Genomic DNA, 27964 nt, shown 5'->3' with positions numbered 1-27964 from the left:
GTTCATTCTCCGAGCTTGTGGGTTGGTTTCTGAACATTTCATTACCATGTTAGGTAACATCTTCAGCAGAGTTTAGGGGATGTCGGTGTTCTTCTGTTTATAAGGGCTTCAGGTGTGGGTGTGTCAAGTGAGGGTCTTGTGATGGGTCAGCTGTGAGTCATCATTAAGTCTTGTGACGAGTCTTGGAGATTATATCAGATCAGAGTCATTGGGAGGTGAACTGCTGGTGTTGGGGATTGTGTGGGTTGGTTGAGGGTTGGTGCTGTTTTTGGTTGGCTGTGCAGTTGATTTGGATACTGAGTGGTTCGTAGTTCATAGCCAATTAAACTTCATATCAATTACAAACCAGGATCCACGAACATCAGCTGGCAGTCAAACACCATGATCCCAAATCCTTAATCTCTACCCACACCGATACCAAACAGTGTCAATTTAATTGGAGCAACACAAAAATTGTCAGCCATGTTACCACCTGCCATGTTCATGAGTTCATCGAAGCCTGGCATTCCACAATCAATTCCATCAACAGACATTCCCTAACTGTCATCCCCTAAACGCCACTGAAGATGTTATCTAGCCTGGTAATGAAACATTTGTAAACCAACCCACAAGCTCAAAGAATGAACCTTTACCCTCTCCTACACCCGAGTTTCAGATATTCGCCACTATTGCAGAACTTAACTTTATCTCTTACCGGTTGTATGGGGTTATAGCCCTGGATTTTGAACCCTGGTGTGATTAGGGCCCCAGGTAGGTGCCAATGGATTAAAACTTTCATGCAACAACCAATCATGCTAATCAGGGACAAAGTATCTAAATGTCTTCAAAAAGTTGCCTAAATGTCTTCAGACACAGAGTCCTGAGGAAGATTTGTGTGCTCCTCTGGATTATTACATCAGGAAAAGTGACTCACATGCAGAGCTGGTCAAATTATATCTCAAGAAAGTGTTGTCAGGCAGCCATATGTCACTGAAAGTTAGAGTCAATGTGATTTTTCTAACTACTAGAGTGGAGTTCCTCATATCTGGTGACCAATGGGCTACAGGACAATTAGGGCCAGCAGCTGCAGGACTACTGGAAGAAAAAGTGTTTACTTATCACAAACATGCAAAGATTGAAAACAAAGAAATAACGATCTGTTGTTACATGTTAAGCCCAACAAGAAGAGAGTATCTAGAAAAAAATACACCAGTTCTGGAAAGAACAACATCTAGTTGATTTATAATACAAAGTAAAATATTCACAGAAGCAGAGTTGGAAGAACTGCAAATGTCTACCCAAGCAGAGAAATTGAATTCTTGCCAGAAGTAGTTCAGATTGTAGAAGTGAACCAGGGGGGTGAGCAAGCATCATAGGTACTAAATCAAGCACCATCGGCATTGACAAAATTGCCATCGGTCAATTGCAAAAGATTGAAAAAACATTACATCCTGTTATGATACTTTTAATACCATCAAACAAGAATATCTGTCTACCCCAGGTCTTTGGGAAGTTTCAGTAGGTGGATAAAAATGCCAAATCCAGTCTAAACATCGAGCCGACTGTGCAAACAACCATAATAATAATAACAATAACAATATCTCCTGGCTGTTGTGGCTTTGAGACACTGGACTGTGAAAACACACCTGCTTTGCAGAGTTCAGTTACCATAAGTTATCATTTAAAACCAATTTATCAAAAATAAAGAAACCATAAATGTTGACTTTTAAGATTACATAGCTACATGCAAACACCAACTGAAGCTAGAGTAAAAATATAGAATCACCAATAGTGATTTATAAAAGGCTTTCCATACAAGTATGTATGGAGAAAAATATGAACAAATCCTCTTCAAAGCTTTGCAAAGCCCTGATCTCAAGGTCCATAGTTCACCTTAAAGTGTCGGCTACAAGGGTTATACGCCATTGTTCATATGCATTTAAGTATGAAAGGGATGTGGGATGTGTGTACTTGTTTCAGTGTAGATATATCTGAAAGAAATTATAGGATGAAAATGTACAATATCATATATACCTTAATGGCAATTAAGGTTTCAGTGATTGATCACTCACACACACAGAGATAAAAAAATTCTCAAGAATTATGATGAATACTTCAGTGAAGATGTATAAGATGGGATGCTTTATATGAAAACAAAGTCTCTTGTCAGGAATCTTTAAGAAAAAAATTGAAAAGAAAATCCCTCATATAATAATGCCTTTATATAAATCTGTCAGAGGAGACTTTCATCTTGATAAAGCTAAGCGGTAAGTGGTGGGTTTCACTTACCTTTGCTACCGGTAAGCTTCTGCACATGAGCAGAGCATATTTGATGACGTCTGGGTGGGTGGGCAGAGCCTCCCGCCACCGCTACTACCGGTTTGCCCAAACCGGGGCGAACTGGTAGCAACCCACCACTGCTTCAAACCTGAATGTGTCCATATAGTTTTGAGGAGTCCAGTTTGACTCAAGGGATGCTTTGCTATTATAACATTTTATACAAATGAGTGATGTAATTGGTACATTTCTAGTTACTACACCTCCAAAACTATTGTCATGGTCAATACTAGCTTCCGTCTGAAACACTGAACTTGTTAGCTTAGAAAAAGAACATCTGATTTTTTAAAATGTATTTAAAACACATATTTGGCCCCCACTGCATTTATCAAAATTGTACAAAAAATGTCTATCCTGTTTTCCCAAAAGTAAGACATCCCATGATAATAAGCCCAATCAAGCTTTTGAACGAATGCGCTAAAATAAGCCTCCCCCTGAAAATAAGCCCTCCCTGAAAATATTTAAATGCAGAGCTGGAAATCAGGTAAAATGGCAAGAGGAGCTCCATCTTGCTCCATGCACCCAAAAATAATAAGACCTCCCCGAAAATAAGCCAAGCGCTTATTTTGGGATTCAAAAAAATATAAGACAGGGTCTTATTTTGGGGGAAACATGGTAACACTTTGAAGAGAATCTAGGCTGATGTTTCTTCAAGTATGTACAACTTGGTTTAAAATTAAATACCAGACACTAGGAAACCAAGACTGAAGATTCTGTTCTCCATGTTTGATTATTATTCATCTCTGTGCAAGTCGGAACAGAAGAATTCAGGACTAGAAAAACTTTTTCTGTGTCAGGAAGATTCTTCTTGTGCTTGGTATGTGAACAGAGTACTGTCCTCTCTATCATTTGCAAAGGGCTTCTAACGTACTTTCAGGAAACCAATATGGGTCTTGGCTTGAATAAGGACTTCAGCCCATTTTAGATACTTTCTTATGGAGATATCAAGAACTATAGGAGAAGCCACAGTTTGTTAGCAATTGAACTTCTAGGAGTTTATCTTTTAACTTGTCACAATAAGCATAGGCACAAAGCTTTCTGCCTATCTCCATTTCTTCTCTGCGGGAAGAAATAAAACCACAGCCATGATATTCATTCTGTCATAAATATCCAAAGTGCTTTTTTAGGTAATCAAACAGGCACAGAAGTAGAATGGCAATGAAAAAAATAAGCAAATATCTGACCAAAACTGCAATTTGTGGTCTATTTGTTTAGGATTACAGACTGAATTTCATAATTCTGAGCCCTCTGTTGTTAGATGTGTGCACGTGTATATGAATATACAGAGAGAAATTCAGGTTCAGATATGGGACAATCTATTTTCTTTTAGCCTGTAAAGGACGCAAGCAAAAGTCAGTCAGCAAACACAGTTTGAATATTATGATGCTACAAGTCAAGAAGTGAAAGTCAGATGTTGTTCCTGTACCTAATGTGCTTTCCTTTACTACCTGACTCCCTTACCTGTAGTTAGCCTAATTAAACTAAATAGGGGGACTGTTCTTAATTGGCTCCCTGCTCTATTTAGTAATGCAGATTACACAATTTAAGAAATCTCCATTTCTTAGAATCAAAGGAGACAGTTCAGTACACTCTTTTTCTTCAACTGTTTTTGTGAGTTTGAGGATCCTACAAGGAATATACCACATTGGCAGCCCTGGAGACTCTGATTCCCTGCAAATGTTTATCCAGAGAAACAGACTCAGCAGGTGAAACAAACTTGTACTGTAACAGGCTTTCTTTTCCCATCCTAACAGATAAATTCTGATCTAAAGTAACCCACTCTTTCTTAGCCTCTTCAGAAACATAACATTTAGAGCAGGAGTGTCAAACTCAAGGCCTGAGGCCAGATCTGGCCCATGGAGTACTTAGATCTGGCACACGGGGCTGCCCTGGAAACAGCGGACCAGCTGCAGTGACTCTGCCAGCCGAAATGGGCTCCCGAGCTCCGTTTTCAGTTGCAACGGCCTTCTGCAACCCTCTGCCAGCAAAAATGGAGCCCGGGCTCGGTTTTTGCTGGCAGAGGGTTGCCGTAGGCCGTCACAACTGAAAACGGAGCTTGGGAGCCTGTTTTGTCTGGCAGGGCGCTCAGGCCACTATTGGCGCCCCTGACATGAGTGACATTGATCTGGTCATCCCACCTTGACCCCCCAAAGTCAAACACAACCTGATGTGGCCCTCAATGAAATCAAATTTGACACCCCTGATTTAGAGCATTTGAGCTAATAAATTCCAACAAGAAAACCTACATGAAGTAAATGGGAACTAAATGATAGTGAGATTACAACCAGAGCTAATATGTCCCAAGAAAATTTTTGTGACTTTGCTTACAGATATAAAGAAGCAAAATTTTTAAGGCTGTGGGAGGGTGAATCAATTCAAAAGAGGTTTTCTCAGATTACAATTTGAATCAAACCTTTGAGGTATAGAACTAAAACCACTGACTTTGAATTGCATTGGAGAGATTCAAGTCCCTTTAAGATGTGATTGACATTAAAGGTTTCCCTCAGCTCGGTGGAGTTTCAAGGGTTATTTTCACTTTTCTTCCTTCCACCAATGGACAAATCTGAGATGGGGAAGGAGCTGAAACTGTCATGGGATTCTGATGATAATGTGAGTGTCAATGAGCAGGCTGACACAGCTGCCAGCCCAGAAAATTAAACAGTCAAAAGCTGGTAGCCTTTTCATTCTTTAGAGGAATTCCCTGGTTAAACAGTTTATTAAAAAAAATCTGTGTATATCTCACTCCAAAACATGGAACATGACATTGTATTATTTCAGTGGGAACTTTTCTATAATGACCTTATAGGCTGTTGTGCTGCTTTCCTCCATTTTTTGTTATCTCTATCTTAAAAGAGATAACAAATCTGTATATTGTTGTTAATTATTTATTAATTCAATTTATATGCCGCCCCTCTCCGAAGACTCAGGGCGGCTCACAATGCATTTAAAATCATTATAAAAAACATTTAAACATTAAAAACATTAAAAACATTAACTCATTCACACCATTCATGGCCGGATCGCAAGAGCGAGATCAACAGCCCCAGGCCTGCCGGAAAAGCCAGGTCTTCACTGCTTTACGGAAGGCCAATAGGGTGGAGATGGTCCAGACCTCAGGAGGTAACTGGTTCCAGAGAGCTGGGGCAGCCACAGAGAAGGCCCTCCCCCACGGGCCTGCCAGCCAGCATTGTTTAACTGACGGGACCCAGAGAAGACCAACTCTGTGGGATCTTACCGGTCGTTGGGAGTTATGAGGTAGAAGGCGGTCTCGAAGATACCCTGGCCCTGAGCCATGTAGGGCTTTAAAGGTAATAACTAACACCTTGAATTGTGACCGGAGACCAATAGAGAGCCAGTGCAGCTCGCGGAGAATTGGTGTAATGTGGCTGTACCTAGGTGTACCCACAACAGCTCGCGCGGCTGCGTTCTGGACCAACTGTAGTCTCCAAACACTTTTCAAGGGTAGCCCCATGTAGAACGCGTTGCAATAATCTAACCGTGAGGTGACAAGGGCATGAGTGACCGTGAGGAAAGGTGAGTTAAACCTTGAAACTACATGGCTGAAACTTTCTGGGATTATTATTCTACGAAGGCTCTATCATCCTGTTTGTTTGTTTTTTTAATCAAAGAAGGAGGAGCTGCAAATTTGATCTGCCCCCATCATTGGTTATGGCTGAATGTTTTATCAAATCCCCAATAGGTTTGAATCAAATCTTATTACCTTTGAATCAAAAATTCAGATTGAATCTTGTCAAATCTTCAATTTGAATTACATGAAGACTGATCCGCATTATGTGTCATATCTATCTATCTATCTATCTATCTATCTATCTATCTATCTATCTATCTAATTTATTCACCTACCAACCTGCCTATTTATACACTGTAGATCGATTATAATTGGAGAAATAATAGATTGGAATGGAAATGTTTTTTCCTCCCATCAGTATAATTGTTTTCATTTCAGTCTTGCTTGCAGGAAACAGCATTCTAGATATAACTAAAGTTTGGTTCAAAACCAAACCCCCAAGGTTCAAGGTCAGTTCCCATATTGAGGCTCCCATAGAGCAAGTGCAGCAATTCCCTTCCTTTTTTTTTTCTCTTAGACAAAAGATTGGATGGGTCTATCAGAACAAGAGAAATGCAGTGTGATGCCTTGATGGTTGCCACAAAAACTGTTCAGTGCTGAAACAATAAACACATTTCCTTAGTAATGAAGATAATGGCACCAATTGGTATATCCAGTCATCTCTGGAGCATCATCTTGGACAATGTTGGTCCAAGGCCCTGTGTATTGTCATCTAGCATAGTAAAGATCCATGTATTGCTTATTGCTATATCTTGACCACACCTGCATTTTGAGATAGTCCATAGTCAGATAAACCAATTCAGCATAATCCCTTATCATCTCCAGGGGAAGCATTACAGTTACAATACTGAGTGTAGATTATCCATAGAAAGAGAACATTCTTTTGGCCTTATTAGAAAGAAGAAAATCTCAGCCAAGCCATTTCCTGCCAACTGCCCAATGAGAAGACTCCCTGAAGAGAGAGGGAAGAAGGGAGGAAAATGCATCATAGAAGATTAGCTGTATTTCAATTTTCGGATGTTTATATAGCTTACAGGCCATTTGGGAAGCATTATCCTGAAAAGCAGGATAAAATTATAATAACAAATAAAGACTGAATCTTCTCACAGTGAAGCTTTCAGGGTTGAAGGCTGGAATGATAGTTCAGTATTTTCTAGAACAAGTAAAAAAATATCACACAATGACTGTGAATTACCCAGTAGAGGTAGTCTTCGACTTACAACAGTTCATTTAGTGACTGTTCAAACTTACAACAGCACTGAAAAAAGTGACTTATGACCAGATTTCATGCTCACTACTATTGCAGCAGCCCTGTGGTCACATGATCAACAATAATATCAGAGGTGAAATGCTCCCGGATCGGACCAGATCGCCTGATCCGGTAGCAATTTTTCCCTGTGGTTCAGCGATCCAGTAGCAATCGCCGCCCGGGTGTCATTACTTCCTGGTTTTAACCAGGAAGTAATGTTTTTTTTACCTTCTGCACATGTGCAGAAGGTTTTGCGCATGCTTAGAAGATGTGCACGCACACATGATGCACGCATGCGCTTCTGAACCGGTAAGGAAGGTAAATAGATTTTACCCCTGATTCATATGCTTGGCAATTGATTCATATTTATGATGATTATAGTGTCCTGGGGATACGTTACCTTTTTGCAACCTTCTGACAAACAAAATCAATGGAGAAACCAGATTTACTTAACAGCCGTGTTACTAATTTAACAACTGCGGTGATTCACTTAATTGTGGCAAGAGAGGTTGCAAAAGGAGGCAAAACTCATTTAAGGAATGTTTCACTTAGCAACAGAAATTTTGGGCTCACTTGTGGTCATAACCAGAGGACTACCTGCATATCAGGAAATATGAACTGCTTAGTTTTTAAAACAGGTGGAACTGCTTCCCAAACTGAGTGCAGGATGTTAAGCACAAAGTTAATGAAATAATTTCCTCCTCCTCAAAAACCCCATTGTACTTAATGATTTAGGCACTACAATCATCATTGTTGGTAGAATCCCTGCCTTATTTCACTCAGAAAATCTCTGTTGGAATCCCTATTTTTCTTAACAGCACCTGTCCCAATGTTGCTTTAAAGCTCAGAAAACGACAATCAGTTTATAACAGGTCTGATATACTATTATATTTATTATACAATATACTATTTAATGCCAAATTGCCTTCCTGTAGTGACATTGATGCTAGAAAATGATTAAATCATTACTGATGATCAATACCTAAATACTTTATGGTTGTATGGACACAATCAACAGGAATCAATGTGATTTTAAACATTATGCATGAAATAGTTTTGCATGACTGAAAGAAAATATCATCCAAGTGTGTTGCAGATACATCAAGAGATAAACCCTGGCATTACAAGCACTCTTTTTTATCTTTATACATGGCATTTGGCTTATCTAATAATATTTAATGCATTCTTTTTACTACGGTATCATCTGGGATAGTGATCACATTCTTGCGGAAAATAAGATTAAAGAAACTACAGGCTCCAAAATAAGAGTTTCCAAACAAACACATATGTAGACAACTGAACAAAAAGAATAAAGATTATGACTATGCAAGTGTGGCAAATCCTGCTAATTTAACATTGGTATATACAAAATTCAGAAGAATTCAATGTTATTTGATTGATTTATTACCAGCAATGTATATAATTAAAATCAGGTAATTGCAATAGTTTATCCTTGCCATTTTTTTTTAACAGTGCAACAGTATGCTAAAATTTGTTACTGTCAATTTTGAGCATAATTTACCTAATATTTACATAATTTATTAGAAGGGTGGAGAAAACTACTATTGGTGTTGTATACTGATACATATCCTTCTATCATTTATTTATATTACATTTTATGGGTATCTACGGAGATTCTCAGTCATCCAGGTCATGGTTGTCCCAAAGGTGCCTTTTCAAAAGGCAACTGGACTTCCTGGTTTTTCTTTGAAGACATTTCGCTTCTCATCCAAGTTCTGACTGAAGCTTCTTGGATGAGAAGCAAAATGTCTTCAAGGAAAAACAAAATCCAGTTGCCTTTGGAAAAAGTACCTTTGGGACATTTTTATGGGTGGCATAAAAATTAAATTAATAAATCAATTTTCTTTGGCTGCCCCATCTGAAAAAAAGCCCAAATCCCATTGATGAAGCACAGAAAGCCTGCAAGGTTGCAGACCCTTAGAAAGACAATGGTACAGTGAAGGACTGGATCTTCAGAGATATATAAATACTAAAATCTTCAGATTTTGTTTCAAGTGAAAGGTGAACCAAATTTCATCCACCATTGAAAGTAGCGGCCCATTTTTATTATATTTTTACAAATAAGGCAGCAAACATATCTAACACACACCTTCCTCCTTCCCCAAAAACAACCTTTGAGGTGGGTTGGGTTGAGAGAGAGGGACCCAAAGTCACCCACCTTGCTTTCATGGCTAAGTCACAGTTTCCCACTTTCTAACCTAGTGCCTTAACCACTAGACCAAACTGGCTCTCAATGAAACATGACTCACAAATGGAAAACAAAAATTTGACAACTGAGTTTTAAGAGATTTGGCATGTTTCATAGGCATGTTTATTTTCATTTATTTCTGTCCATTCAAGTCAGTTTTTAATTCCTGAAAATTGCCAGGACAAAGTGCCTGAGGTTTTCTTGGGCAAGGATTTTTAGAAGTGGTTCCCCCTGTTTGTTCCCTAGGGTTGAGAGCAGAGGTGGGCTTCAGCAGGTTCTGACCAGTTCTGGAGAACCGGTAGCGGAAATTCTGAGTAGCTCAGAGAACCGGTAAATACCACCTCTGACTGGCCCCGTCCCCATTTATTGTCTGCCTCCCGAGTCCCAGCTGATCAGGAGGAAATGGGGATTTTGCAGTATCCTTCCCCTGGAGTGGGATGGGAATAGAGATTTTACAGTATCATTCCCCTGCCAAGCCCCCACCAAGCCATGCCCACCAAGACATGCCATGCCACGCCCACCAAGCCACACCCACAGAACCAGTAGTAAAAAAAATTGAAACCCACCACTGGTTGAGAGAGAGTGTCTGGTCCAAAGTTACCCAGCTTGTTTTGTGCCTAAGGCACAAAACTAAACCTCACAGTCACCTAGTTTCTAACTTAGCACATTAACCAGTACATTAACTGGTTCTCAGGACTACTATTGTCACATTAAAATAACCATAAATGTCTATTTTTAAAAGCACACAAAAAAAGCAGAAATCATGTGCAAATATTCTACAAATATTATTATTCCCCCAGTGAGGCACTACCTTGACTTGGTTGTGGGGCTTGTATGCTCTGAGGAAAATGAGAACTATCCCAGAAGTTCAACCTTACTGGACCAGTCTCATCAGAGGAGTCAAAGAATGTCTCTCCCATAAAATATATGAGACGTAAATCCTGGCTTGGCTGTCGCCCAGGTCATTATTATGATTTGTCACATAGTCAGAATGGCTTTGGCATTTTTATCCAGCTATCAAGTCCTTCCCAAGGATCTGGGATAGGCAGGCATTGATGTTTGATGGTGTGAAAGGTATTATCACAGGATGTAAGCTGTGCAGATCTTTGTATTTTGTGATTTTTTCTGTCTCTCCAAATCTTTCTCTTCTGTTCTGCTTAGTAATAGGTTATTACTATCATCATCATCATCATCATCATCATCATCATCATCATCATCCATTTGTAATAGTTTATGAGAACTCGTTTCTTCAGCCAAGAAAATTGTTTTGAAGCCGCTCTTCCTATTCTTTCCTAGCTTAATACATTTACCTCAGAATAAAATTCTTGAGGGGGGAAAAATACTTCTTGACAGCATAAAAGTCCTTTGTTGGAGCTTTTGAACTTTCTAGATGTGGACTACAAAGGGTTCTGCAGCCTGTCTCTCACCACCACAGAACAGACACATTCCCCCGTTTTGGATCTTGATATACAGGATATATTACGGAGTGCCTATCAAAAGGTTTGTGAACTTTGATGGAAATCAGAGGTGAAACAGATGGTTCAAATATTTGGTCTCAGTTTAAAAGTCCTATGCTAATGTATTTTTCCCCCTCCACTTGTAACGGGCTCAAACAAAAGCGACAATGAGAGTCACATTCTGAATTCCATTCCGCGATGCCTTCTCCGTTGAAAAGCCTTTTAAAAAGGTCTCGAGCACTCAACGTTTTACAGGATTAATTAAACCGCACTTTTTTTTTTTTACTCATATTGGAAAACAATGACCATGTCCCTAATTTGTACACTAAAAATGTTTCCTCAAGAATGACCCTTACCAAGTTTAGAAGCTCATGGCACCCTCAGTAGAAAAGAAATTTTTTTTTTCCTTTCTTCACAGATTTATCTACTGAATATTCACAAAGATTATTTTCCAACCCAGACTTCCCTGATAAATAAAAATACACGTTTTCTCATTTCTTCAGAAGAAACACAGAGTACAAGTGAGGCAAGAACACAGGCACGGCAGCTCCTATGAACCCTTTTAGGTTTGATCATACATTTATTCTATTTCTAAGAAGTTTTTCTTTTTTTTTCTTTTTTAAAATATGAAATTGTAAATGGGGCTTTCAATTATATAATTCTCCAAAGCACTCTCTTCTGAAAAGAGCCCTTTTTTCATATATATAATACCTTGATGTAACTAAAAAATGAAGCTGGATCTACAGTACACAGATTTTAGATTATTTCAATACTGTGCCTATGTATTTGGGTTTGGGGTTGGTGATAATGGTCTCCTAACCTTCCTCTAATTAGCTACCCATAAGCTTTTTTCTTCTCTGTCGCCTTTCTTTCTCTTGTCTCTATGGGAGGTGGGGAGGAACAGTAATTATCATAGCTTTTTCCGGTTGCCTTGCAGGTATCTAGAGGACAAAACCCCCATTTAGAAACTGTTTTTCTGGTCCTTATATTCTCTTTTTGAATTGATAAGCAACAGAAAGAAAAGAAAATTAGGTAAATAACTGATTTGCTACTTTTTTTCAATGTGTGTCAGCTACAGAAGATTTTTTTTTTTTAAATTAGTCAGGATTTCATTAGCAAGTGTATATGAAACGGCATTTCATACGTAGCCCCAGTTTTTAATTTACATGTTTTACTTTTAGATTTACGGTACTAGTTAGGGTTTCAAATTATTGACATACCAAATTCTTTGAAACTGTAATTTGTGATACATTAAATATCTCTGTCTTCTTACATATCTTTGAGTTAGGCAAGGTTTTTTTTTTTTTTTTTAATACTGCTCCACTTTAGAGACAACATCTTGTAAAGCCTTTGAGGAAAGTTCTGGTTTTTAATTCTAGATACATTAAAACTTCAAAACCTAACTATTAGGGATGAAGCAGAGCAGGGGTGTCCAATCTTGGCAATTTCAAGACTTGTGGACTTCAACTCTCAGGATTACTCAGCCAATCATGCTTGTTTTCCTGTATCCTTAGAAAAACGGTGTGGATGATTGACTTTTATTCAGAGCTCTGATGTACAGTAAAATATTCCTTTATAACAACTTGGTTTGTAACAATCCAACCCACCACACAGATTCAAAAAACTAAGGGACCCAAATGGTGAGTATTTATTTATTGAAGAAACAGAAGTCATTATTTTTCAGTAACAATAATTTGTTTGAATAGTTTATTCAAACTATTCCATAAATAATAAACTATAGATGCAAGGATTAATGTTGAAAGGATTTTCATTGTCAATACTCTGGAGAAAGCATCATCCTATACTGTATGTTTGATCACAACAAAGCCATACAGATTTGATTTGTTTAGATTTTTTTTTTAAAAAAAAAAAGTACACAGCAGGAACAGCTTAAAACACAATTGTACACTGAATGCATAAAAAAAAATAGATAACAAAGGGAAGGGAAACTTTTCCAGGTTGAATTACTTGCATTTTGCAGAATACAGGTAGTCCTCAACTGTCCTACAACATTTCATTTAGTGACCATTCAAAGTCATTGAAAAAAGTGACTTATGATTATTTTTCACACAATCATTGCAGCATCCCCATGGTCATATGATCAAAATTCAGACACTTGGCAACTGGCATGTATTTATGATGGTTGCAAAGTCTCAGGTTCATCTTTTGCGACCTTCTGGCCAGCAAAGTCAATGCGGATACCAGATTCACTTAACAACTTTGTAACTAACAATAACTGCAGCGATTCATTTAATCCATGTGACACGAAAGGTCATAAAATAGGGTAACACTCACTTAACAACTGTCTTATTTAGCAACAAAAAATTGAACTCATTTGTGGTCATAAGTTGAGGACTACCTGTATGAATTCAGCATAAAATTCAAATTCAGACTTCTTGGTTTTTTAAAAAAATACAGTTGTAGGGATATTCTGTAATATTAGGGAGTTTATGTGGAGCTAAAACTTAAGCCACTCAAAACTGTCCACATATGGAAGGGATTGAAGATGATTGAACAGATCTTGCAATTCATTCTAGATCAGCACAACTTTGAAGATTTGAGCATATCACAAGTTTGTTGACAATAGCCTTTACTCATCTGGAAGGTTGCAGGCCGACAAGCCTGAACTTGAGTAGCCTGGGAGGTATTCAACCAGCTTGAGTATTATTATGAGATAATGTTAGAATTCTTCGTTGCCACATTGGATATTTCCAGGCAAATGAATTCTACCTTCAGTCACACATTATTTTTTTCCTGATGAGAAAAACCCATTACAGATGCCTATAGAACTGAAGAAGAAATGTCTTTATTATCATATGTTGTTCAGATTAGTTCGGTACAATAATTGGAGGGGATATCTCACTGACCTCACCTTCCAGCTTTAGGGGTCATGACATGGCTACACATCATTATTGGGAAAACAAGGCAAAAAATAATACGGTTGCCATGTCATATTAAGGAACATTGGAGATAATTGATGAAGGACTCGGAAATGCGAGCAGTTTGATCCCTTTTACTTTTTTTTTTTTTTAAATATAATAGGGAATGGCCAGCAATTGAGGGACTGATTGCAGTCTGTGTTCAGCTATTGCCAAGAAATGGCAATAATAAATGCTTGTTTTCTTGGAACACTATTTGTGGAGAAAAATATAAGCATACCTATGCCTCCAGGGTTGTGGGGGGTCAGTCTCTTTGAAAGGGGAGGTGGTACCTTTTGCCATGAAATAAACAGTGGTGAGCTCACACTTCAGGAACCCATCCCTGGATACTGTTATCTGCGACAACTACCATCTGTCTCCAATGGTCCCTTTTTAGGAGATTATTAAAAGGGATCTTTTTAGGAGATTATTAAAAGGAATAGGTAAAAGCTTTGATCCAGCTATACCAGAAAAATTATCACCTAGTCTCCAACTCCTCTTTTGGGGGAAGGTAATTGAGAAGGTGGTAAGGTAGTAACTACAAAGGGCTCTAGAAGAAGTGGATTATATTCAGGGGTGGGCTTCAAAAATTTTAGCAAGGGGTTCTCTGCCTGGTAGCTGGGTGAGTGTGGCCATGGTGGGCATGGCCTAGTCAGCCTCCTGCACCATGGCGGGGGGATTTTTGCCCTCCCCAAGCTCTGGAGGCTTTTCTTGAGCCTTCCCCGAGCCTCCATGCACACCCTGCACTTACATGTATCCAAAATGGGCCACGTGGGAACTTCTGGGAGGGGACAGGCAGGATGGGCCAGCCAGGAGTGGGATTTGGGGGTTCTCCAAACTGCACAGAATCTTAGATAGAGGTTCTCCTAAACCCCTGCAAACCCCCAGCAGCTCACCCCTGATTATATTTACTCATTTCAGTCAAGGTTCAGACTTGGGCACAGAATGAAAGCCCTACTGGCCACTCTTAGTAATCTTTTTGTAGGCCTTAAATGGGAAAAGTGCAATTCTACTTGGCCTGATAGAATGCTTAGCAACTTTCAATGCCATCAGTCATAGTATCCTTCTGGACCCTGTACAAAACTAGGAAATGCTATTCTGTAATTTTTCTTGAGGGTTTGTATAAGCAAAAGGACGTGAAAGGATGGGTTGCGCTTCCTTAGGAAGAAGTAGTCTGGGTGTTCTCCTGATCTCATAATTCCAGTGTTGAAAAGCAGCTGGAAGCAATACCTGAGACACTTTTGCTGAACAGACACTGAAAGTCCCCATTCTTCTGAAAGTCCCCATACATAGAGCAATAAGAGAAGACTCAGAAGAGGGCATTGTTTGCTAAAGCTCCCTTCTTGTGGAAGGGAGCTAGAATTAAAATCCGCATCCACACTGTTAATTCAGAAAGCTTGTTAAAACCTTGCTGTTTAGATGAAAAGGTGGGCTTCAGTATATGGTGCAGAATGAATCTGGATTGTATTTTCCCACTGATTCTTCTCATTGGTGTTGTTATATATATGCTAGTAGAATGGTTTAAATTGGTCTTGTAAACTGGATTCTTTCGACTGAAATAGCATAAAAACACCTGAAATAAAGACAAACAATGCTTTATGTTACATGCAATACAATACGATCTTGTTGAACATTCTTTAGGGGTTATGTAAATTAGAGCACTCCAGCCCATTTTTGAAAGTGTATAAAAAAGAATAAGGAAACGATGAGAAAAGATCTTTAATCTTTCATTGTTGCCAAATCAAAGCTTGCTTAGGATTTGATGACTGACGCAGTTGCTCCCTGTTCATAAAAGAACACATGGTAATATTAAAACTAATTCTCCTAATAACCTAAATGGAAACTAAAGATGCAATTGTTATCACCACTGTGTTTCTCTGAAAATAAGACCCTGTCTTATATTTTTTGAATCCCGAAATAAGTGCTTGGCCTTATTTTCGGGGAGGTCTTATTATTTTGGGGCGTGTGGAGCAAGATGGGGCTCCTCTTGCCATCTTACTTGATTTCCAGCTCTGCATTTAAATATTTTTGGGGAGGGCTTATTTTTGGGGGGAGGCTTACTTTAGCGCATGTGCTCAAAAGGCCGATTGGGCTTATTATCAAGGGATGTCTTATTTTCAGGGAAACAGGGTATCACAAAGAAGGCACTTTATCTAATGCCCTGTGGACATATATATCAATTTTCATCTGCAAATAACTTTATTTTAATACATTCAGCTGCTTAAAATATAGGAGACACAAAGCCTGCCTTTGCTGGGATGCTAGCAGGGATGAAATGTAAAATTTGTTACTACTGGTTCTGTGGGTGTGGCTTGGTGGGGGATAATGTGACTGGGTGGGCATGGCCAACTTTATTTTTATTTTAACTTTTCAAAGCATTTTTTCTGCAAATGCAAAAAAATGCTTTGAAAAGCCTCTGCTGATCAGGAACACAGCTGGGATCGTCAGAGCCTTTTCAAAGCATTTTTAAACCACCTCTTCCGCTGAAGAGGTTGCAGAAAAAATTGCTTTAAAAGTGCTTTAAAAAATGCTTTAAAAATGCTTTTAAAAAAATGCTTTAAAAGTGATGATACCAGCTGAGTTGCCTGATCATTTTAAAAAATGCTTTGAAAAGTATCTCTGACGATCAGGCAACTCAGCTGGGATCGTCAGAGCCTTTTCAAAGCATTTTTAAACCACCTCTTCCGCTGAAGAGGTTGCAGAAAAAATTGCTTTAAAAGTGCTTTAAAAAATGCTTTAAAAATGCTTTTAAAAAAATGCTTTAAAAGTGATGATACCAGCTGAGTTGCCTGATCATTTTAAAAAATGCTTTGAAAAGTATCTCTGACATCAGGCAACTCAGCTGGGATCGTCAGAGACACTTTGAAAGCATTTTTTTCTGCAACCTCTTCAGTGGAAGAGGTGGTTAAAAAAATGCTTTGAAAATCTCTCTGAAGATCAGGCAACTCAGCTGGGATCGTCAGAGACACTTTGAAAGCATTTTTTTCTGCAACCTCTTCCAGGGAAGAGGTGGTTAAAAAAATGCTTTGAAAAGCCTCTGAGACTTTTAAAAATCATTTTTTTGGCGGAAGAAGTTATAGAAAAAATGCTTTTAAAAGTAAAAAAAAAAAGCCTCTGATGTTCGTGCGGCTCAGCGGGGCATAGTGGGGGGTGGGTCACAGGGATTTTTGCTACCGGTTCTCCGAACCACCCACGCCATCACTACCGGATCGGGCAATCCGGTCCAAACCAGGAGCATTTCACTCCTGGATGCTAGTAATATCTGGTTACAAGATCTCCAAATTTCATGATTTCACAGAAGCACAAACTGTTTAGATGCCATGTCTCACATTTTCAGGCTATCCGTATCTTTTACACATCCATATATTTTATCTGCATGTTCTCCCTTTAAGCAGATTGTATTAATTATTATAATACATTAGTAGATTCATGCATCAGAACCACTTTAATGGTTATTCAGTCCAGTGGCATTGCTCTAATAATGCAACTCCAGTCTAGTAAAAACCTTTTAATATTACTTAGCTTTGCACATACAGTATACGCATAGACAGAAAGCAGAACCAAAGCACCTGTATTTAGTATGAAGCATTCTTTGCAAGAATAAAAAAATTGTGCTGATGTTTCAAAACTATCATTACTTGAACTAAGGAGTGAGCTTGGAAAGTGTACTGTAGGCTAGTGGCTATTTTTACACATTTTCAGCAATTAAAATGTAGAATCTACTGTGGTTAGAGTATAGATACACACATGCATACATTTTAAAACAGTTATACAAGCAACTAAAGGGTACATCTTCATTAGGAGAAAATAGGTTTTTATTAAAAATAGCAGACAAGCCTTCACTTTGACTCTGACATCAACCTGTGATGGAAATTATGTTTCAAAAAACTGGAATGCATCAAATTAGGGAAAGCTGAAGAAGTTATTGCATTGATAGATACTTATCAACCACAGACCTGAGGATGGAGTATTTTTTTTCCATTTTGCCTTAACAATCAATTTTTGAGATTGAGAAAAATGGTATCTTCAAGGTCCATCCATACACTCTACGATCCAAGTCCAACATGCTATTCAACACTATCTTATTAGGTGTGAAGAATCAAAACCGCACATTAAGTTCCAAATAAGCTGATTTATTGCTCATGCCTATGCACATGAATCAATTCAACTAATGGTTAGCACTCAGCTGGCACTAGATGAGAGTTTATGGAATTCAAGAAGGACTGGACAGATTGCTTCTGGGAACGTAAGGATTCTTCTCTTGACTCCTCCCTCAGTCTCTGCCTCTCGTTCACCTATATCTGTCCTAAATAAGGACTTGTGCAAACTCTGAAACAAAGGTTATTATCTCTAGTTTCTGGGATAGGATAAAGAACACTGTAATAACTGGAAGAGATTCTTTATAATATAAAGTGATATTTCAGATTTTTGCAGTTTTCTTCCAAGTCATTTATGGGAGGTGCTCAAAATGTGAAATGTAGCTACCATGAATTCTTCAGTTTTGAAAAAGGCTCCATTTCTGTATTCCACATCACCCTTCACTCTTTTCCTATCACATACTTACCTTGTGAATATTCAACATCCAACATGATTAACAAATTCGAAAGTTTCAGTCAAGAAATGACTGAAAAATAAAAACAATGTCCTTTATTTTTTCCTTCAGGCAGCATCACTGATTCTTTTCCCCCTGCAAAGTTAATACAGCTTAGTGGATATTCTTATTGTTTCAGACAGTGGGAATTGCAATGAGAGCAAAATGTGGGAATTTGAAATGCAACATTTCAAAAAGATTACCACATGCAGAGTACCTACTGTAATGTTTCCATTTTCTTTGCCATTAATCTAAAACAGGGAGACTCTTGCTGACATTAATGACAAAATTGTTGACAATCCAAAGCAAACATCCCATTCACGTTTGGAAAAAACAGGATAGGTATCTCTCTATTTTTTTAGTCTAAAGTGCTGTTTTGTATTTGATACAGAATCACCCATATGAAGAGAGGGTTGATTAATTGCTGAATCCCATAGTTTTCTTGCAATTTCTAACAAAAGAATATTTATAAAAGAAATAAACCCTTTTATTATGTGTATCACGCCTTACACCCAATTTTGTATCAATTGCAATTAAGATCCCTTTTAAGAAATAATAACTGGAATAGGCATTGCATATTAGAGTAGGCTTTAAATATTGCTGTAAAATATAATAGGCATAAATTCCAGGATCATCTTCAAGCTTACCAGCCTTGAAGCTCTGAAAATCAAGAGCCAAAGCAGTGTTCTCCTCCAAGCTGTCACACGACCTGCAATAATTAAAATCCCCAGTTCAGGGCAAACAAGAAATAAAATAAATTGCTTGAACGTACACATACATACTCACTTATGCTTTTATTTCCTTGCATTTGTCTGATTGCACCCCACTCCCCCAATGTTTTCTACAATGGGTAGGGAAATAATTGTCAAATCAACTTTCCCCTTGAAAGGTATAAAGCCCAGAAAGTAAGTAAATCATGAATTTCCACACAGGGTTCCATTCACCTGCAGTTGTTGTCATTATTTATTGTAGTTTCAAAATCATGGCTTAACTAAAAATAAATCCACTCGGTTCTTGAATGCAGCTAGAGCACTTCATCAATTGGTACTGAAGCCTTGTATAGAAGTTTAGATAGTAGTGTTTAGTGTGGTGTTTAGTGTACACCACAATGTGGCTGTTGAAATAAAGACCAAAAGGAGACGTCAACAGCTGCAACATCAGGCTTCTAGCATAGAGTACTTACTTGTTTTAGGCATCTCTATCTCCAAGATTCTCAATCACCCTGTCCCACAAATCTTCCTTATACATTAAAGTGGCTTAAGAGGAGTAACTATTGCTATCTCTGAAAGAGATTATTTGTAGCTCAGGGTTGAAATGAGGCCTTCTTGGTGTTGTCTGAACTTGGTTGTTTGATTGCAGAAGTTTCATTATCCAAACTTGGTAACATCATCAGCGCTCATCCCCAGCACTGACGATGTTACCTAGTTTGAATAATGAAATTTCTGCAAGAAAACAACCAAGCTCAGAGAGTCCCAAGGACCCATTACTGCTACCTCTTCAGCACATCACCAAGCAGTGGCAAAAACAGCCACCATTCTTAATATTGCAGCAGGTAAAGTGTGGGTCTGACTTCAGAACACTTTTCTAAGCTTCCTACACAATGGAGTGTCAGGTGCACCCAGGGCAAATTAGAAACATATTTTGAAGTCAGATCCATACCTCTCCTAGTAATAGCACTTTTGTTTGGGAATTGCTCTTCCTTTCCTATCGTCTACATTTATATTTTCAGTTTTTCACAAAACCAGGAAAAATCATACAGCAAGGGGGAACAGTGGGACAGAAATGCATAAATCTAATACAGTAGGGATGTGGTGGCTCAGTGGGTAAGATACTGAGCTTGTCGATCGAAAGGTTGGCAGTTCAGCGATTCAAATCCCTAGTGCCACGTAACTGGGTGAACTCCTGTTACTTGTCCCAGCTTCTCCAACCTAACAGTTCAAAAGCACATAAAAAATGCAAGTAGAAAAATAGGGACCATCTTTGGTGGGACGGTAACAGTGTTCCGTGCACCTTTGTCATTTAGTCATGCCGGCCACATGACCACAGAGACGTCTTCGGATGTCTTCCTCTCTTTAGCTTTGAAACGGAGATGAGCACCGCCCCCTAGAGTCGGGAACGACTAGCACATATGTGTGAGGGGAACCTTTACCTTTTACCCTTAATACAGTAGCTCGCTGATGGACTGGCAGCCCCCATTTTATCCAGTTCTATTTAAAACCTGGACACGGACATGGAAATGTAATTTGTTCACCAAAAACCATTCAGATTTTATTTTCACTAATGCTATTTTGTAATTTTCTTGACATTGCATGCATCATGTGTCTGACTGGAAGTAGGGCCAGAAAGCTCTTCTCTTCTTGTACACGTGTAATGGACCACCACTATACCACAAGTATTCCTAGATTTACAACCATTCGTTTCGTGACCATTTGAAGTTACAACAGCACTGAAAAAAGTGAGGTCTGCTGAACGACCATTGCAGCATCCCCATGGTCACGTGATCAAAATTCAGACTCTTGGAACTGGTAAGTATTTATGACGATTGCAGTGTCTCCAGGTCAGGGGATCACCCTTTGCAATCTTCTACAAGCAAAGCCAATGGAGAAGCCGGATTCATTTAACAACAGTGTTACTAACTTAACAGCTGCAGGGATTCACTTAACAACTGTGGCAAGAAAGGTCATAAAATAGGGCAAAACTCACTCAATAACTGTCTTATTTAGCAATGGAAATTTTGAGCTCAGTTATTGTTGTAAGTCGAGAATTATGTGTAGTGTCTCCTACTCCAAAGTCTGATTTTATCTAAATCAGGGGTCTCCAACCTTGGCAACTTTAAGATTTGTGGACTTCAACTCCCAGAGTTCCGCTGGCTGAGGAATTCTGGATGTTGAAGTCCACAAATCTTAAAGTTGCCAAGGTTGGAGACCCCTGATCTAAATCATAGTATAAATGTCCCTCAGGTCAAGCTCAATTGATTAACACAGGATTGCTTCATGGTGCTGTGTTGCACGCAAATACCAATAACATAGATATTTGGTGCATATATTTAAAATGCTGCTCATTGTTAATCATAGAATTGTATATAATTATATAGTTATCCTTTTAGGATAGAAGTGCCTGACATATGCTGAATCTTACACTAACAATACCATATTTTTTAAGTTATCCACTGACATCTCTAATTAACAAAAGCAAAGGATCACTAACCATCAACCTTTTTCTTTGCAATATTTCACCTATACAAATAAACAGAAAAAAGGAAGGGTTGGGATTTTTTGGTGGTTTTTTGGTTTTTTTTTGCCAGTGTTTTGCTTATAGCTTTTCTTTTATGTACCGAGAGCGTATGCACCAAGACAAATTCCTTGTGTGTCCAATCACACTTGGCCAATAAAGAATTCTATTCTATTCTATTCTATTCTATTCTATTCTATTCTATTCTATTCTATTCTATTCTATTCTATTCTATTCTATATAACTGCCATGTTAATTACTCAAACATCAATTTTTAAAAATAGTTTCTTTTTTTCCCTGCTTGGTCAAAAGTCTTAATTATTCACAGCAAAGGAGAGATATATTGCAAGGTTAAATAAAGTCTGTATTGTTGTAAATTAATCCTTGGAACCAACTCTTGGCAATTTAGCTAGCACTTAAATGCATGAAAATCAGCACATCTTCCTTTTCTATGCACTTTAATTTCCCTCCATACATCATCTCCATTTATTGCATTTCTAATTGCCCAGTCATGACCTCATGTTTTGTAACCTTTTCTTTCTATTCCTTTATAACCCTAAATTATTTTCACATATCATCTTTAATTGACACCACAGTATGACATCATCAAAAGGAGACAATTTATAGTGCATACTAGAGGAAAGTGCAGAAGAAAACTGTAGTTTCATTGAAAATGTTTTAATTAAGGTATTTTTAATTTCATATTTGCGGAATGGCAATAGTAACTTGCATGATATGAGGCTGTATAGAGAAAACAGTAGAGAGAGAGTATTGTTATATGGAGACATCAAGGCCATTACATACCAAATAAGCTCTGTAAAACATTTCACAGAGATATATTTGTTCTGGAATAACAGCTTTGAAACTTAAGAAAAGGTGGCTTGCAATATTTACTATTTTATGAAGTTGGAAAAAACCCAACTTTTTCTCCAATTTTAATATTGAAAATGTGACTCTACTGCCGCTGCCCTGCATTTAGGAAATGAAATTACTGATACCCCTAAGAATAGCTTTTCATAATAGGATATTCAAACGTTATGCAAGATAGAAAAGATTCTCTTGCTTTTGCACAGGGATATGTAGAAGTATTTACTCATTTTCCCCATCCAAATGAGACAACCCATAGAATAGCAGAATAGCATTTAACCACACTAGTTAAAGATGTTCTTGAGATCCTCTCATTAATGATGATTGGGTGTAGGAAACAGAACTTGAATGGGCCTCTCTAACACTTTTCCATGTTCCCAGGCCTTTTCTATATTGAAAGTTACTGATCCCAAGAACAAAGGTGTAGAATAGGGCTGTCAAACTCCTGGCCCACAGGCCGGATTTATCAAGTGCTGGCCACGCCCACACCTGGTTTAGCAAAGGGGAAAAGAGTCCCAATACATCACATGACGCCGCCGTGCTGACGTGAGTTTGACAGCCCTGGTGTAGAGAAAATCCTAAGGATTTTCTGTAGCCTCATTTCCCAGGTGTTTGGCATTTTAAAAAAAGAAATGTGGAGGGAGGGGAGATACACTACAATATTCCTCTATAATAAGTCATTTCACCCTTTCTCTCAATGTTGTATTTTCCAAATAAAATGTCAAAATGAGCTGCAGTAGAGAATTCCACAACTGGGTGCCAAAAACACAACATTCTATACATATGAATACTTGGTTCTTGGCTGTATATATATACACTGTAGGGCCATTTAGATACCAAAGTCCCACTGAATCATAGAATTATAGGGATGGAAAGCACCTTGGAGTTTTCTAGTCAAATTCCCTATCCAGAGCAAGAATCCTCAAAGCATCCCAGAGGTCCATCAAACCATCCTAAGGGTTCTTCAACATTTGCCTAAAAACCTCCAGTGATGGGGCTTCCATGACTTCAGGAGGCAGATTGTTCTACTGCTTAATTGCTCACACATTCAGAATATTCCTTCTTATTTCAAATTTGGATATTTCAACCTAAAACTTTGATCCATTGGTTCTTGTCCCATCCTCAGGCACTATGGAGAATAAAGCCACACCCTTCTCCATGTGACAGCCCTTCAAGTATTGGAAGAGAACTAGCATGTCTCTCCTTAGCCTTCTTTTCTTTAGGTTAAAGAGACCTCTTTTTTAAAAAAATCTCAAGATTTTATTTCATTTCATTATTTTATTTTATTTTATTCAATCAAGCCACCTAAATCCATCTCCCAAATACCAATACCAAGCCAGGTACCATGTATCTTGTTCCAATGCATTTTTAAATACATAAATGCAGAACCTTACATTTTTCTCTATTGGCCACCACAAAAGTATGCATTATTCTAAAGCCAGGGGTGAAATCCAGCAGGTTCTGACTGGTTCTAGAGAACCAGTAGCGGAAAGTTTGAGTAGTTGGGAGAACCAGCAAATATCACCTCTGGCTGGCCCCAGAGTGGGGTGGGAATGGAGATTTTGCAATATCCTTCCTCCAGGAGTGGGGAAGGAATGGGGATTTTGCAGTATCCTTCCCCTGCCACGCCCACCAAGCAGCGCCCACCAAGCCACACCATGCCCACCAAGCCACATCCACAGAAACAGTAGTAAAAAAAATTGGATTTCATCACTGTCTAAAGCTTTGCTAGATCAGCCAGAGTATGCAAAGACTATATTTTGTTCAAAAACATATCGAACAGATCTGTAGTAGTTTTGGTTCTTCTTTTCACTGAAACCAATGAAAGATATTCACCAAGCCTTCTAATTAATCATAGAGTCTTTGATAGAAGCAAATTGGCTTGGATCTGGACAATCCAAGAACATTTTTAACTAACACTGTGCCACACTTTGCTTTCCATTTCTCAGATTTTTCCCTTTTCTTCTTTATTACAGTCTTAAACTCTCAGTCGAATGTAAGTGTTCTTATATCCTTGGAAGAAGTCAGAAGTCATCCTTTGTTTTCCTCTTTTTTATATACCTCTTTCCACTTCTCTCCCGGTTCTCTATTTACTCTTTATCTTTACTCTTGATTGGTAGTTGATGTTGGGTTTTTTATCCGTATTCTTTGCAGAATGTAATCAAATTTTTGAAAACCATGGTGGGAAAATCTTGTCTAAATATTTAAAAATCAGACTGATTTTAATTATCTGTATTTTAAGATATTATATTTTCTTACCACATTCATAAATTTATCGTGCTGGAATTAAAAAAAAATACAAATGAAGCATACATTTAGAAAATCTTGGATTATGGCAAGTACTTCTTCTCCACAAACAATTCACAATAGCCTTTAAAGGAACTGGAATTAATGTATAACATTTCTGAGCATAAAAGGGATGTATGTACTTTTTTTTGTTTGTTTGTTTTTACCACCATCCTGTTTTCCACAATTATGGAACTACTGAAGGTGAAACAAGAAGCCGAAAACAAAAGTGCTCTGGCATGAATAGTAACTAGCAGCAAAATTGTCTCAACAAAAGAAAAACAAATACTTTGTTTTCAGAGAAGCTGAGTGCATTTGGAACAAACTCATGTGAAAGGTGTGCTTGCATGAAGGCTATTCACAGAGGAGGCTCAATCAAGAACCCACTTGGTTAATGTTGATCTTACAAAGCTTTTAAATAGCTTTGAGCGTTATCTCAAAGGTGGGCATTATTGATCCATCTGACAAATACATTAAAATAACATCTGTTCTCATAAATGGGCCTGCCAACTGTTACACTTTGGTACCAGTGCTAAGATTAAACTTGTCTGATCTACAACCTCTGAAAACTGCTTGGTTCTCTAAATCAGGGGTCTCCAACCTTGGCAACTTTAAGACTTGTGGACCTCAATTCCCAGAGTTCTGGGACTTGAAGTCCACAAGTCTTAAAGTTGCCAAGGTTGGAGACTCCTGCTCTAAATTATAAGTGAGTCTCTAAAAGAAAAATAAGAGTTAAAAAAAAAAGATCCAGCAGACTGACATAAGATCCACATGTGTTGAGCAATCATACTGAAATATCAGTTCTTGATTTAAGCAAAAATTCACTGAAATCCTCCCTTTGAACCAAATTTCAGTACAAGCATCTAGAGTTAGGGAGCAACTTTTTTGAAAGATTGCAAGGCACTAAAGATGTTGTTTTTTTAAAAAAAACAGTCAAAGGCACCCACAAGCTAAGGTCGACTTCTAGTGATGATATATGTGGTTTGGGCAGCACTTTGCCAATGTCTCCTTCCAGGATGTGTTCTAGACATCAGCACTGGAATTCCTAAATGCCCCTCCCCAATCCAAGCAGGGTGATTTCAAGATCAGACAAGGTTGGGTAGGTGCTGCCACCTGCTGAGCCTTCTAAACTCTATGCTGAACAAAAACAGCCGCCCCCGATGCTCCAAAATATCTGCAGAGAGCTAAACTGGAAAGTAGCGAATGAGGAAAGGCAGGTGGCATTCTGCTTCAGAGGCGATAAGCCCGCCCCAAAAGTGGCAGTGATAGGCCTTTTTTGCCCCCTTTCAAGGGCTTTTGTTATCGATATTTTGCTCTTGTTGTAAACAGCAACTCCCACACTGACAGCCTAGCTTTTTTCTGTGACAATGCCTATGCATTTCCATTCTACAGAAACAATGATGCAATGAAACTGGTGCTTGATATTCTTCGTATTCTCGACCATTTCCCAATAGTAACAACAGAACTAGCTCGAAAATGGGGAGCTCCAGTTAAGAAAAATCAGAAGAATCTACAAAGGAAATAAAGAAAAATACACCATCGTATTTGTGTCAAACTTTCTCACGTTATACATTCACTGTGGCAAAAAAATAATAGGCTTTTAGATCTACGGATAAGCTGATGATATTGATGTTGATAATTGCTTCTGCTGCTGCTAATACCAACAGTAATATATCAATAGCAAATGGTGATTTTATTGAAACAGATGGGATTCCAGCAAATTACAAAATTATTGAAACAGATGGGATTCCAGGATAAACAGAAACTGTGAGAAATGATATGTATGCCTTAAAAAGCAAAAGATAAACTATCGGAGAGAAATATTACCGACAATTGAACGTTTTCAGTTAGAAAAGGCATTTGTGTAAAAGAAGTATATAAATCATAGAGCGTGGGCAGAAAAAATAAAGTGGACTTTTCTATATGAAATGTTCCAAAGATTTCTTCAACCAAAGGCTATAGAACTACCCTCTAGTCTAGTATCTACTTCCTATGTTATTCAAGTCTCTGCTGTTTTCATATTTGCCTATCGGACCATTTTTGCCTTGAGTCGAAGGGGGAAACATCTGATGGTCAAATTTATTTTGTACTTGCAATTTGTAGGGAATTGAGATGTTTTAGGGAACTGAGACTATGCTGTCCTGTGACTAGGTTGGAATTTGGGGAGAATTAAGTTGAATAGGAACACAGTGGCTCAGTGGCTAAGATGCTGAGCTTGACAATCAAAAGGTTGGCAGTTCAGCGGTTCGAATCCCTAGTGCTGCATAATGGGGTGAATTCCCGTTACTTGTCCCAGCTTCTGCCAACTTAGCAGTTCGAAAGCACATAAAAAATGCAAATAGAAAAATAGGGACTACCTTTGGTGGGAAGGTAACAGTGTTCCATGCACCTTTGGCATTTAGTCATGCCGGCCACATGACCATGAAGATGTCTTCGGACAGTGCTGGCTCTTTGGCTTTGAAACAGAGATGAACACCGCCCCCTAGAGTCAGGAACTATTAGCACCTATGTGCGAGGGGAACCTTTTCCTTTACCTAAGTTGAATTAAGTATAATAAAACTGTTACCAAATGCAATTAAACATTCAACAGATATATTGACATGTAAGAAAAAAAACAGGACCTTTGGGATGCTCTCCAACACAACTTAATATGAATTTAGAATGTCTTCTATTGTGTCTAATATACATTTCATATCATTTTAAGGCTCCTTCTGTGTTTCATGCATGCATGTGTGTGTGTGTGTGTGTGTGTGTGTATTTCTCTTTAGCCAGGTTCTTCCTACGTAAACCAAGATTTTTATGCAGCCCTAGTTTAGTGAAATCACAATCCACTAGTTTCTAGGCTTTTTTTCTGGCAGCCAGCAAGCACTCTGCTGCCCATTGGGAGACTAAGGAGACTAAGATAGATCTATTTCGGACTTATTAGTCCTCATCAGTTAGCCACACCCTCATCCCATGTATCCTCCCTGTAAAGGTACACTATTTGTTTTCTTTTCTTTTCATAGGCCTTTATGTGTATTTCTCTTTAGCCAGGTTCTTCCAAGGTAAACCAAGATTCATGCATTTATATATACATACATACAGTACATACATACATACATACATACACACACTTTTTAGGAATTTCCACTGTCACTGAATAAGGCCACACCAATGACAAGGTCTTGGCAAATCTGCTTCATGTAAAGGTAAAGGTTCCCCTCACACATAGGTGCTAGTCGTTCCCAACTCTAGGGAGCGGTGCTGGACAA

This window comes from Pituophis catenifer, unplaced genomic scaffold, assembly GCF_029215685.1.
Source record: "Pituophis catenifer annectens isolate HBS135680 unplaced genomic scaffold, rPitCat1.0.hap2 SCAF_2, whole genome shotgun sequence".
NCBI lineage: Eukaryota > Metazoa > Chordata > Lepidosauria > Squamata > Colubridae > Pituophis > Pituophis catenifer.
Note: the sequence above shows the minus strand (reverse complement) of the source record.